The sequence below is a fragment of the Lepisma saccharinum genome, chromosome 27, assembly GCF_977018435.1.
Source record: "Lepisma saccharinum chromosome 27, izLepSacc3.1, whole genome shotgun sequence".
NCBI lineage: Eukaryota > Metazoa > Arthropoda > Insecta > Zygentoma > Lepismatidae > Lepisma > Lepisma saccharinum.
This window is the reverse complement of record NC_139255.1, coordinates 14,798,867-14,803,862: the sequence shown is the minus strand read 5'-3', so window position 1 is coordinate 14,803,862 and position 4,996 is coordinate 14,798,867.

Below are 4,996 nucleotides of genomic sequence, written 5' to 3'. Positions count from 1 at the left end.
GTTTCCTAGTGTTGAAAAGCTCCTTCTTTTTTGTCATCCGTTCCTTTGTCCAGTTCTGGAATCAGTCCAGGATATCAGGACTCAATTAGCAAACAACTTGGCAACTGGACTGGAGGCAGAGACTCCCCTCAACCCCCTCTGCACTCAAAGCTATTTTCCCTGCGTGCCCGAACTTTCCGAAAGGGGAAGCCGCAGGATTTTGGCTCAGCGGTTTCACTAATGGATCCATTACGATCGCCTGAAATCATCGCCCTCTGCTACCACCGGAGAAGTACGACTGATTGCATGCGGTCATTTCCTGGAACAAGATGGAATCGCCTTCATGGTTACCCTACCTTCCATCTTTGGGCCGGTCCTTGAAACGAGCCAAGAATGGGTTTGCTTCGACAGCAAACTCGAGGACTTTTGGTTTCCCCGTAGTCGCTAAGAGAACCAGATGCCTGCGGGGATGATCGTCCCTTCAAAGGTTTTTCTGTGGTTTTGACTCATGCCTTCCGGTAAATGCTCTAGACATGGAAATAAGAAAGAACTCTAGATTGCCATCGCTTTAACCCTATTTCTCCACAAAACAAAAATAGACATAAGAGACGGTGGTACGTGAACCATTCATAAATTCACATATATTCTAGGTTATCAAGTCTACCTGCAAAGCCAAGGCTCAGAAAATAAGAAAAATTGGAAAATGTGAATAAAATTGTTCATTTCAATGAGAAGTTAATGGCTTTTCAAGAGTTGGCACACTTATTTCTTACGAGTTGGTAATATCGCCCGCTTTCTTTGAAATTCGCGAACCGTAAAAAGAGCAGTCAAGGGGTCCCGTGAGTTTAGCATGGCAGCAGTGGCGTATACTGGGTACAGAATGTGGGCTATCTCACTATGTTAAAATGTTTGAGTGGAGAAACATTCGATTGTGGGGAGGGAGGGGGTTCTTGTTCATTTTTCTGGATTTTGAAGTGTTGTGATATTGTGAAATACGTATTTATGTAGACCTATACCTGATAATAAAATATGTACTTACTTTGTATTCTTCTTTTGGAGTGTCTGAGACCTACATATCTTCACGATTTGAAGCTTGGGGCATCCTCGTTGCCACTACGGCAACGTTGTTGCTTTGAAACAAAGGGGTTCCCGGGTTCGATACCTGGCGGAGGCACATAGTAGTTCGGATCCCACATTAAACTATGTATTCAGTCCTCCCTCTGTACACAAAGTGTACTAAATAAAATCAACAACGATTTGAATCTTATCTTCATACGTAAACCGAGTAAATTGCTCTTTAATTGAATCATTCATATAGTTCACTACCCAATACAGCACATATCATTCACAAAAATGTAATCCACTCACTCACGTGACAGTAAATAAAATTCCAAATACTTTATAATTAAAATGTCCAAAATCTTTAATCACGAATCGCGCGCGTACATACTGATTCGCACCAGTTAAAAGTTATAATCTGTTGGGTCATGCACGCTCGAAGGCAGTGATGTAGAGCCCGAAAGTTCAGGCATTTATTTTCGTTAAAATAGGCAGGCAAAAAGGCATTTATAATGTGGAAAATATGCACTAAAAATGGAAAAAAAGGCAAAATAAACTGAAAAAGGCACATTTGAAAGTCACTTACTTTTATCTATAATTTCTGGCAAAATGTTAATGAAGCATACATAAAACAAGCAAATGTAGCTGGACTCATTTTTGTAACAGCATTTTCACCTTTTAGAATACCACAAATTGTTTTCAATTGATTCAAGTCATCATTTGCACTCACTACCCATTTGCACTTTTCCACAACAGCTGACCCCTTTTCTCCTGACACTTCCATCATCTGCTGCATAGATTCATCGAAGATTTTCATGGATGCTACAAGAGTCTCACCTCTTTTTTCTAGCTTTGTAATTGTCTCTGGCAATGCACCATAATGTGCAAAAATAAACGACAGTTCATTCTTCAGTTCTGAATTGCACAGGAGTTTTTTTCACTTCACGAATTGAAGCTTCTCTGGAAGAGCATCGATCACCTCACTGATTTTTTCAAGGTGGTTAGCATAATATATAGCTGCTGATATCCAGATTCCCCATCTCGTCAAGACTGGTTGCGGAGGTAAACTAAGCTCAGGTGCAACTTCCTGAAATGTTCGGGTTCGAGAGGGAGATTTCAGAAATATCTTCTTTGTGTTCGAAATCAAACGTCCAATTCTGGGTGCAAAACACTAACTTTTTCGGCGATTCTGCGCATTGCGTGGGCTACACATGTGATATGAAGCATGTTCGGGAAGAGAATTTTCAATGCTATGGCAGCCTTCTTTATATAGGGATCTGCATGATTGATAAAAAGTAACATGTCATCATGATGTACACCATCTGGCCAGAGCAGAAGTAGGGAATTTGAGAATAACTGAGCTATTGACGAACCATTGGCTCTCTCTAGTTGTTCTGACGTGAGAAGAAATGACGACGCATGTTGGTTCCATAGTTCATATGATGGCGTTGGCTATTCAGCGTCCCATAGCGTCAGTACTTTCATCTGTTTAAATCCAAACCTTCTTTCCACCAACTTCAGCACGAATTCTTTGCAGAGCTTCTTCGTAGCAGATGCTTAAATATGTTTTCCGCAGCGTAGATTCCGACAGCACCGTTTCTTTAGTGTATTTCTCCAGGAATTTCCTCAGTGACTTGTTTTCCACTTTTCAGAAAGATATCCCTGCTTCCATGAAAGCTTTGCACAGTTCAAGAGAAAACTGAGATCGCCTGTTGGATGAAGTGCCCACTGTTGAAATTAGGGATATCTTCTTCTGTCCAACCTTTTTGGCAACTGCAGATTTATGTTTTGCTCTTGACACATGCTGAGATATGAAGTATTTTTTCTCATGGTTGAATGTTTTTTTCACATATCTTGCCGAGAAGAATAGTACCATCTGTCAAAAATGTGCTTTCACCAAATTCATGCACGTAACCATGTAACTTACCACTTAATAGCACACTAAATTTCGGCATGATGACAACTACACGATCCTTTCCTTCCAAAGTGCAGAACTAAACTAAAGATAGAGAACTTGATTTTGGAATCCATGCAAAGGCCCTTGGGCATTAGTGCTGTTTCTTGTCAATAACCTCCTGACACGGACGCTGGACGTGATGACGTAATTGTGCAGATGTTCTGCAACAGGTTTTCAGCAGTCAATCATTCACAAGGACATGTTAACGGAAAGGCAATATCTTAACTCAGCATGAAATACTAATTTTTTTTAAACATACTTTTCTCCTTCAGCAATGTTGAAACATACGTGAGTTCAATATTACTTAAATAAGGCGAAAATTATTCACATAATAAACGGAAGAAAAATAAATGCCAACAACGTTTTTTGGGAGAAAAATAATTTATTTACACATTTTTTAAAAAAATGTTCAAATTTCATTGAAAAAGGCAAAAAAAGTGATTATAATTAAAAATAGGCAGTGGGGTCCCAAATAGGCAAAATAGGCAAAATGAAAAGTCTTCTAAAACATTCGAAACAACATAAGAAACGTATATCCGGAAAAATTTTATCAATATATGCAGTAGATAAAAAGAGGCATTTTGCCAAACTTCCGGGCTCTAGTGATAAGCAATTTATTTAACACGAGAGTCCGCGCACCGCCTTCACAGTTAATAGCAAGACCTCAACTGCTAACTGAAGCGCGAGGCGCAGCATAACAGATTATTCTAACTTACAATACAAACTCATAACATAAAATAACACAAGAAAAACTGATAATTTATACAACACATTAATACCATGCAACGTACCACCACTCGTAACTCCAGGGTGTGGAGATCCGAATTGGCAACACACTGCTCCTTGCTCCGGCTGGTCAGTTGGGAGCACCAGTTCTCACCCAGGGATCGGGATTAAGACGATCCACCCTTCCTCCAGGAAGGAAACCATCGAATTGCGACACGTGACAGTAAATAAAATTCCAAATTCCTTACAATTAAAATGTCCAAAATCTTTAATCACGAATCGCGCGTGTACATACTGATTCGCACCAGTTAAAAGTTATAATATGTTGGGTCATGTACGCTCGAAGGCAGTGATAAGCAATTTATTTAACACTAGAGTCCGCGCACCGCATTCACAGTTAATAGCAAGACCTCAGCTGCTTACCTCAAGCGCGAGGCGCAGCTAAAGTTCAGGTTGACAACAATTAGAAATGCCAACGTGGAAGTTTTTACATCGCCAAGAACACGGAACGTGGTTCCCCCACTACTAACATATACAGCCAATAGAAAAACGATATTTTACTGAAAACGAAGGAGAAACACTTTGCTATAGTATTACAATATTAAACTATATAGAAATAACTAAACTGATTTTATCAAATAAATCATATTTGCCCTTGCACATAAAAATGATTAAATAAAGATTTAGTATATAACGAAGACAAATTACTTCAATCGTGTACATTATTGAACAAAAATCGATATTAAGAAGAAATGTATTTAACTTGTGCTTGAAAAACAATGAAAACGTTGCATATATTATTTGGGATAATTATTAACCTATAAATTCTTAATAAATGTTGCAAAAATACGCGAATAATATTATAACATAAGATAAAACGTAAATATATACATGAATTATAAAAACAATTAAGTATAAATAATTTAATCCAAGTTCTTAACTTGAAAGTATATGAATAAGATAAATGCCAATATACAACTCAAATCTGCCTCACATGGCGGTCGTTACATATTCTGCTTTTGGAGTGCCTGAGACCTACATATCATCACGATTTGAAGCTTGGGGCATCCTCGTTGCCACTACGGCAACGTTGTTGCCTTGAAACAAAGGGGTTCCCGGGTTCGATACCCGGCTGAGGCACATAGTAGTTCGGATCCCACATTAAACTATAGATCCAGTCCTCTCTCTGTGCACAAAGTGGACTAAATAAAATCAACAACGATTTGAATCTTATCTTCATACGTAAACCGAGTAAATTGCTCTTTAATTGAATCA